Below are 9,193 nucleotides of genomic sequence, written 5' to 3' on the forward strand. Positions count from 1 at the left end.
AAGATTCCAACTGCATATATATCCAACCACCTGATGTTCTCAATTTAGTTACTGAGTTGTAATTGTTGTTCTTGTTTTTGAAGCAAAGGCTGGAGTGCAGTGACGCAATCATGGCTGACTGTAGCCTTAAACTCCTGGGCTCAAGTGATACTCTCACCTCAGCCTCTGAGTAGCTGGGATTACAGGAACATGCCACCACACCCATCTGGGTTTTAATATATATTTTTGTACAGCTGGAGTCTCACTATGTTGCCCAGGCTGGTCTTGAACTCCTGGGCTTGAGCTCTCTGCCCATAAGAGCTAAACTATATGAATCCCAGAAAAAAAAAGAAGAGTATAAATCTTCATGAGCTTGGATTTGGCTATAAATTCTTAGATATGTAACCAAAAGCATAAGTATAAAAAAAAACAAATTAGGATTTAATCAAATTTAAAATACTTTTTGTGTCAAAGAATACAATTAAGAAAGAGAATACAACCCACAGAATTGGAGAGAATATTTGTGACTCCTGTATATGATCAAGTTTATTAGCCAGAGTATATAAAGAATACTGACAAATTAATGATAAAATCTCAAATAGATTTAAGAAATGAAAAAAGAATTTGCATAGCTATTGCTCCAAACAAGATGCACAAATTGGCAATGAACACATGGAAACATGTTTAAAATCATGAGTTATTAGGGGAATTTCGGCCAAACCACCGAGCTACCACTTCACACCCACAAGTAGGACTGTGATTAAAAAAACAAAGCAGTGTTAGCAATAATGTGGGGAAACTGAGACCTTCCTACATTGCTTGTGTGAATATAAAAAAGAAAAGATTTGGCAGTTCTTTTAACAGTAACAAACAGAATTACTCCAGGGCCTAGCACTTCCACTCCTAGGTATATATCCAGAAGAAATAAAAAATATGTTCACACGAAAACTTGAATATGGTGTTCATAGCAGCAATATTGACAGTAGTTAAAAAAAAAAAAAAAAACCATCTGTCCACCAACTGATAAATGAAAAACATAACCAATTATATGCACACAATGGATGTTATTCAGCCATAAACAAGCGAGGTATGGATACATGCCACAACATGGAGGCACCTGAATACCTTCTGCTTACTGAAAGAAGTCAGACACAAAAGGTAGCCGATTTGATGTGTATGAAATGTCCAGAATAGAAAAATCCATAGACAGCTGACTAGAGATTGGCAGGGTGGGTGGAGAGAATGAAGTTGGCTGATACAGGTAAGGGGTTTCTTTTCAAGATGATGACAATGAACTGAAATTAGGTAGTCCAGATAACGGCAAAACCAGAATATACTAAAACCCACTGAACTGTATCCTTCAAAGAGGAGAATTTATAGAATATGAATTATATATGTCAATACAAAAGAATAAGACTTAAAATTTTGTATTTTGTCAGCCGGGCCGTGTGGTTTACACCTGTAATCCCAACATTTCGGAAGGCCCAGGCAGGATAATCACTAGGTCAGGAGTTTGAAACCAGCCTGGCCAACGTAGTGAAACCCCGTCTCTACTAAAAATACAAAAATTAGCTGGGCATGGTGGCTGGCACCTGTAATCCCAGCTACTCAGGAGGCTGAGGCAGGAGAATCGCTTGAACCCGGGAGGTGGCGCCTGCAGTGAGCCAAGGTCACGCCACGGCACTCCAGCCTGGGTGACAGTGTGAGACTCTGAGGAAAAAAAATACAACACACTGAAAAGTAGTCTACTTTTAACTCAGTTTTGGATTGTTGCTTGTGAAGGCCCTCGCTTAGGATAACAAAAACAAAGGGAGGAGAAGGAGAAACAAGAATAGATACAAGAAATAGAAGCAGCAGCATAAGAAAATGATAAGGAGAATAAAAACCAGACTGAAAGAAAGGAAAAAGAACAAGTAAGGGAATCAGGAGGCCTATTATACCTTTTGTCCCCTTCCTGATTCATGAAATTTGAAAAAGTCCAAGACTAGCCCAACAAAAAAAGCAAGACGACACATATTCACCCCTGAAACTTTGTTAGTAATGACACAATGCTGCCACTCACACTTGGCTCAGGTACAGGCAGGAGGGTGCCCTCCAGATTCTGCAGAAGCAGCGAGGCCTCCTCCTTGCCCTGGCTGTGACTCCGCCGCTGCCACAGAGTCCCACGGTACAGCACCTGCAGCTTCCTACCCACCCCAGGCCAGGCCTGGCTGCGTCACCTGGCCCCCTGCAGCGCTCCTACCCACCTTCCTAGCCCCCAGACTTACTGCTGCTGCCACCACTACCGCTGATGCCAACCACCGCTGCTGTTGCCCTCGACGCACTGGCCCACCCTACAAGATTCCTACCACCTGGCCACCACCACAGCCCTGCCCCTGTCCTGGTGACAGCCAGCCACCTTCCTACCTCCCTGGAGCTCTGCAGTCTCCATCATTGCCACCAGCTGCAGCGAGGCGAGCCATGGGGCCACAGGCTCCAGCCTCCAGCAAGCAGCAGATGGTTCTTCTTTCTCCTGGCATGGAGCAGCTGGGCGGTCAAAGCCAGAAAAGCCTAAAACAGGATGCAGAGAGTGGTAACATTAGAACCCCACCTGGTCATGCTGGCCACTAGGTGGCAGGGGCCGGTTTCAGCGAAAGCACTCACACCCACCCTCCAAAGTTCAGCCTCTCCTTTTGGCCCAAGCTGGCCAGGAACTGGGGCCTGTAGCAGGGACTGGGGACACCACGGTGCCCAGACTTCCCACTCCACAGGAACCGCTGGGCCCACCCGGGCCGCGCTCCGGAAGCAGGAGCAGCAGAAACTCAGCCCCAGCCAGCACTCCCCACCCAGCTGCTGGTTCCAGTTCCTGGCCTCCACCCACAGGGCCCTTTCACCCCGTGGTGTCCGCTATTGCGTGCCCCAGGATCCCAAGTGGTCACAACACAGAATGAGAAGGTGCGGGCCTGGGAACCAGGGAGGGTCTGGGCGCCCTGCCATGCTCAGGATTCCCACGGAAATGTGTGCCCGCCACGCTCAAGCAGGAGGAGATGGCCCTCTAGAGTCTGGAATCTGGGGAGAGAACCGCTCCTCTCTCAGAGACCACCACTGTCACTAACACCTCTGCTGCCCGCCCCTGGCAGTGCAACCCCCAATAGACCCCCTAACCCGCCGCTGGCATTTAGCCCCAGGATAAATCCAACATCCCGCCCGCCAACAGCCGGCAGTGTAGCACCCGATGGCAGCCCCAACCCGCCCCTGCCTCAGACACTGCAGCACCCGATGGCACCTGCAACCCACCCCCTGCCGTGGGCAGCACCCCGGGATGGCGCCCTCAACCTGCTCTCTGCTGTGGGCAGTGTAGCCACGGATAGCGTCTCCAACCAGACTCCTGCCGTAGGCAGTGACGCCCCAATGTGCCACCCAAACCGACCCCAACCGTGGGCAGTGCAACCCCGGATAGCGCCCCAGTCCACTCCCGGCCGGGAGCAGTGCAGGCCTGGGTAGAGCCCTCAACCCACTCCCTGCCTCGGGCACTGCAGCCACAGATAGCACCCAAACTCCCTCCCCACCTCAGCCAGTGCAACCACGGATAGGACACCCAACCCACCCCTGCCGCGAGCAGGGTAGCCCCCGATAGTGAACCCAACCTACCCCTGCCACGGCCAATACTCCCAGGATAGCACACCCACCCTCTCCCTGCCAGGCAGTGCGGACCCCTGATAGCACCCAATCCGCTCCCCCGCCACGGGCAGTTTATCTCGCCTCCGATACCACCCCCAACCAACCCCGCACCCCCTCTCCACAGGCAGTCTGGTCCCCGGTAGTGCTCCCAACAACGCCCCCTACCTCTACCTCAGTGTAGCCCCCGAGAGTGCCCTCGACACCCCACTCCCTGCCGCGAGCAGTGTAGCACCCTATAGGAACACTAACCCATCCCCCACCACCTGCATTGCGGTCGCCGGTAGTGCCCCCAACCCGCTCCCCACTGTGGGCAGTGAAGCCATGGAAAGTGCCCCAACCAGCTCCCAGACGCCGGCAATGACGCCCTGGATATCACACACCCCACCCACCGTGGGCAGTGTAACACCCCAAAGCGCCCCCAACCCGCCCCTCACTGCCCGCAGTGTTGCACCCGATAGCACCCCCGACCTGTCCCCGACAAAGGCATTGCAGCACCTTGTAGCTCCAACTCACCCCGCACCTCGGTCAGTGCATCCCTGGATAGTGCCCCCAAAACGCCCCACTGCCGCTAGCAATACAGCTTGGAATAGAGCCCCAACCCACCCTCAGCCATGACCAGTGCACCCCTGGCTAGCGCCCCCAGCCCACTCCCCTCTGTGGGCAGGGACACCCCAGGTAGTACACCCCAGCAGCCCCCCAACACGGGCAGTGACGCCCTGGATAGCCCACTGCCCACAGCAGGGTGCCCCCAACCCACCCCCCACGCCACAGCCAGTGCAGCCTGGGATAGCGAACCTATCCCTCGACCTTTTTACCTTTCCGGCAGCGCTGGAGTCTCCCTCGCCGCCACCAACCGTAACAGTGAGGCGAGCCATGAGACTGCAGGCTCCAGCCTCCAGCGTGTGCGGTGGTGAGGGGCGGGGGGGGGACAAAATGAGGGGCTACTCCTCCTTCTTCTCTAAGCCAGCCAGGCACGGAGCAGCCAAACTACTCAAGCCAGAAAACTCTGGAATGGCGGCACCCTAGCCCTTCGCTTCCTTTATATAGTTCATGCAAATGAAGGGCTTGGACTACATATTCTGATTGGATGAGAGAAGACCTCTAGGTCTACTCTGATTGGTCTTTATTTTCATGTTCTGATTGGATGAGAGCAAGTTTTAGGCTAACCAATCAGAACACGATAAAGTGCAATCAGGTAGTCCTACAGGTTTCTCTCATCCAATCAGAACATGAAAAACACTTCATTAGCATAACCACGGTATGTAAAAGATGTTAAGGGGGCGTTGTCTTGCCATGTCAGGCTCTTCTGGGTTGGCCCATCTAGCTGTTCGGTGTCGCGGCTTAGCCGAGAAAGAAGAGAAATCACCTGCTGCTCATGCTGGAGCCTGGCGCTTGCAGTACCGTGACTTGCCTCTCTGTTGCGCTGTTGCGGTTGGTGGCAGCAAGAGAGACTACAGGGCAGCCGACAAGGTAAAAAAAGGTGGCAGAATAGGTTCACTATCGCTGGTTCACTGCCTGGGGCATGGGGGACAAGTTGGGGGCCCCCTGCCATCGGCAGTGGGCGCTATCCAGGGTGTCACTGCTGGTGCTTAGGGGGCTGGTTGGGTGTGTTATGTGGGATGCCACAGCCGGTGGAGGGGAGAAGATTGGGGACCCTATTAGGGGTATGCTGCCCGTGGCCAGTGGGGGCTTGGGGCACTATCCCAAGCTGTACTACCAGCGGCAGTGGAGCATTTTGGGGGCACTATCCAGGGATGCACTGCCTGTGGTGGGCGGTGAGTTGAGGGAGCTATCAGGTGCTGCAATGCCCTCGTTGGGGACGGGTTGGGGGCACTATCCATGGCTGTGTTGCCCACAGCAAGGAGCGGGGTGGGGGTATTATCTGGGGCTGCAGTGCTGGTGGGGGGGGATGGGTTAGGATCGCAATAGGGTGCTACACTGCTGGCGGCAGGGAGGGGAGTGTTGAGGGCGCTTTGGGGGGGCTACACTGAGGCGGAGGTTGGGGGGGTGTTGTTGGGAGCACTACCGGGGGACGGACTGCCTGTGGAGGGGGGCTGGAGGGTTGGTTGGGGCCCGTACTGTAGAGAGGGGCTGGAGGGTTGGTTGGGGCCTCTACTGGAGCCTGATACACTGCCTGAGTGGGAGGTACGGGGACGCGACGGTTGAGTGCTATTAGGGGTCCGCACTGCCTGGCAAGGAGCGAGTGAGTGTGCTATCCTAGGCTGTACTGGCTGTGCCAGGGGCAGGTTGGGTACCCTATTGGCGGCTACCTGCGCTGTCCATGGCTGCACTACCCGAGGTGGAGAGGGAGTTTGGGGTGCTATCCGTGGCTGCACTGTTCTCAGCCAGGAGTGGGTTGGGGGCTATCTGAGGTTGCACTGCCCACTTTGGGAGGGGCAGGTTGGGTGCCATATGGGGGCATCACTGCCCACGGCGGGGGTCTGGTTGGGGGCACTATCTATGGCTACACTGCCCGCGGCAGGGAGCGGGTTAAGGGCACTGTCTTGGGCTGTACTGCCCACGGCGGGGTCGGGTTGCAGGTGCCATCTGGTGCTGCAGTATCTAAGGCAGGGGCGGGTTGGGGCCGCCATCGGGTGCTACACTGCTGGCGGTGGAGGACTGGGTGTTGGCACTATCTCAGGGCTACACTGCCGGCGGTGTGTTAGGGGCTCTTTTGGGGGTAGCACTGCCAGCCTCGGGCAGCAGAGTTGTGAGTGACAGTGGTGTCTCAGACAGAAGTGGTCCTTATCTCCCCAGACTCCATACTCTAGAGAGTCATCTCCTCTGGCTCGAGGGTAGCAGGCATGCAATGTTTCCGCGGGAATCCTGAGCATGGCAGGGTGCCCAGACCCGTCGTGGTTCCCAGGTCTGTGCCCTCTCATTCTGTGTTGCAGAAACAGCCTGGGATCCCCGGGGCATGCAGTAGCAGACACCACGAGGTGATGGCCTTGTGGTGGAGGCCTCAGGAATGGGCATGAGCACTTTGGTGGGTAGGGCTGGCCCTGAGTTTCTGCTGCTCCTGCTTCCCGAGCACAGCCCGGGTGGGCCCAGTTGTTCCTGTGGAGTGGGAAACCCAGGCACCATGGTGTCTCCAGTCCCCACTCTAGGCCTCAGTTCCTGGCCAGCTTGGGCCAAAAGGAGAGGCTGGACTTTGGATGGTGGGTGTGAGTGCGTTGGCTGAAACTGGCCCCTGCCACCCAGTGGCCAGCATAACAAGGTAGGGCTCTAATGCTAACACTCTCTGCATCCTGTTCTAGGCTTTTCTGGCTTTGCCCACCAGCTGTTCGGTGCTAGGAGAAGGAAGGAGCCACCTGCCACATGCTAGAGGCTAGAGCCTGTGGCACCACGGCTCACCTCGCTGCAGTTGGTGGCAGCGATGGACATTGCAGAGCTCTGGAGGAGTAGGAAGGTGGCTGGCTGCCGCCAGGGCGGGGGCAGGGCTGCGGTGGTGGCCAGATGGTAGGAGTCTTTTATGATGGGCTGCTACGTTTAGGGCAGCCACGATGCCCAGTTAATTTTAGTAGCGACGGCGTTTTGCCATGTTGGCCAGGCTGGTCTCGAACTCCTGAACTCAGGTGATCCACCCACCTTGGCCTCCCAAAGTGTTGGGATTATAGGCACGAGCCCTCACACCTGGCCCCACCTGTAACTTCTATCAATAAATGTTAGTTCAGAGAGGTGAACCAAATCAATCACAGAGGTGAGTTAATTTGCCCAAACCAATTCACAGAGGTGAGTTAATCTGCCCAAATCACACTTCCATGGAAGTAAGATTTAAGATTTGAATACGGGCACTTTAAGATGAAAACAATGAAATGGTACATTCTAAAAGCAGTCTATAATTTATTAAGTGTTTTCAAAAATATCTGATTTGTATCGTAGCTCTATAAAGTAGGTAGAATAAGCATGAGAGTATTTCAAAATAGCATTTATTGAGGACTGCCATGGTCTAAGCACTTTGCTCAATGACTTCCAGCTGTGGTCCTCCATCCCAACAGGCTGACTAAAGATCAAATATGATTTGAGATGCAAAGTGCTTCATACATAGCCTGACCTAGAGTGTTACAAAATAAAACAGGAATTATTATTTATGCCCTACCTAATTTTAAAATGAATTAAACTTACAATGATAGATGAGATACTGTAAAATAATGTTATAAATCAGGGGAAAAAAGAGTAAATACAAAACATATAGTAGGGTCAGGGTCAAAGTGAATATGCAAATGCTCACCATAAAGTCTTTCCTATTTGTTGTGAGGGTAAGCCACAGAGTTGAATATGAATGTTCTCAGTCACTGTAAAATGAATTCCTGACAAGTTTATTTGAAGTTAGTGTTTGAATTAATAAATTGATATCGAGACAATGAAATAAAAGCAAATCAGTTGCTAAGGAGAAATACGGTTATTCCCCATCGTGTAATAGCATAATATTCTGAGCAACATCCTTTACATAGATAAAGCAATTGGTTTCTTGGACCTGTTTATGACCATGTTACTCACCCAGGCAAATGTCCTATTCAGAGTACAAATAAACAAAAGCTATGTAGGATGACACCATGACAGTCCAGTTGTATGGCCACAGGGCAGTGAGAGCTTCAGGATCCAAATAATTCATTCCCTTGGACTTGATTTTTTATTTTAAATGTGTGCACTTTTAATATTTAGTTGTATTCTGTGTGATCTCAGTCCTTTAAAATTTGTTGATACTTGTTTCATGGTCCAGCATATGGTCTGTTGTGGTGAATGTCCAGGTGCGACTTACACCAGAGATACAAGGATGGCTCAATATACACAAATCCATAAACATGATACATCACATAAAAAGCGTTAAGGACATAAACCATGTGATCATCTCAATAGATGCTGACATTTATTAAATGCTTTTTTTCTGCATCTCTTCATGATAAAAATCCTCAACAAACATAGAACATACTTCAACATAATAAAGTCCATATATGACAAGACAAACCCACAGCCAATGTTATTCTTAATTGGGAAAAGTGGAACAAGACAAGGATGCCCACTTTCACCACTCTTATAGTACTAGAAGTCCTTACCAGCGCAATCAGAAAAAAATTACAAAATGAAAGACATCCTTTTATTGAAAACGAGGAGGTCAAATTACTGCTGTTTGCTGGTGATATAAACTTGTATCTAGATAACTCTAAAAACTCCACCAAAAATTCTTAGATTTGATAAATGAATAGGAAAGCTTTAGGATACAAAATTAAGATACAGAAATCAGTAGTGGTGCAATATCAGCTCACTGCAACCTCTGCCTGCTGGGTTCAGGGGATTCCTCTGCCTCAGCCTCCTGAGTAGCTGGGACTACAGGAATGAGTCGCCATGACTGGCCAGGAAGTGCCCTTCTATCCCTCATCTGCTAAGAGGACTGTCTAAAAGGTGGGCTTTAGGTGGCCTTTTCTGCCATCTCTTTCTACTACATTCTGGTTCTTTTTCAGTATGTAATTTTCAGTAATTAGTAAATTAGCTGACTGGCTAAATTACTAAACTGCAAATTTAGTGATTAGTAATTTTTTTTTTTTTTTTTTTT

General features: G+C 51.0%; 1 long non-coding RNA gene across 1 annotated transcript; it reads left to right on the forward strand.

The window, feature by feature from the left end:
* Window positions 1-4,965: 4,965 nt before the first annotated feature.
* LOC116542130 lies at window positions 4,966-7,128 on the forward strand. Its single transcript, XR_004265078.1, has 3 exons — window positions 4,966-5,109; window positions 6,397-6,505; window positions 6,897-7,128. It is a non-coding gene; the product is annotated as an uncharacterized LOC116542130 (long non-coding RNA).
* Window positions 7,129-9,193: the final 2,065 nt, after the last annotated feature.

This window comes from Sapajus apella, unplaced genomic scaffold (assembly GCF_009761245.1).
Source record: "Sapajus apella isolate SASKATOON/1434 unplaced genomic scaffold, GSC_monkey_1.0 scaffold162, whole genome shotgun sequence".
Taxonomy (NCBI): domain Eukaryota; kingdom Metazoa; phylum Chordata; class Mammalia; order Primates; family Cebidae; genus Sapajus; species Sapajus apella.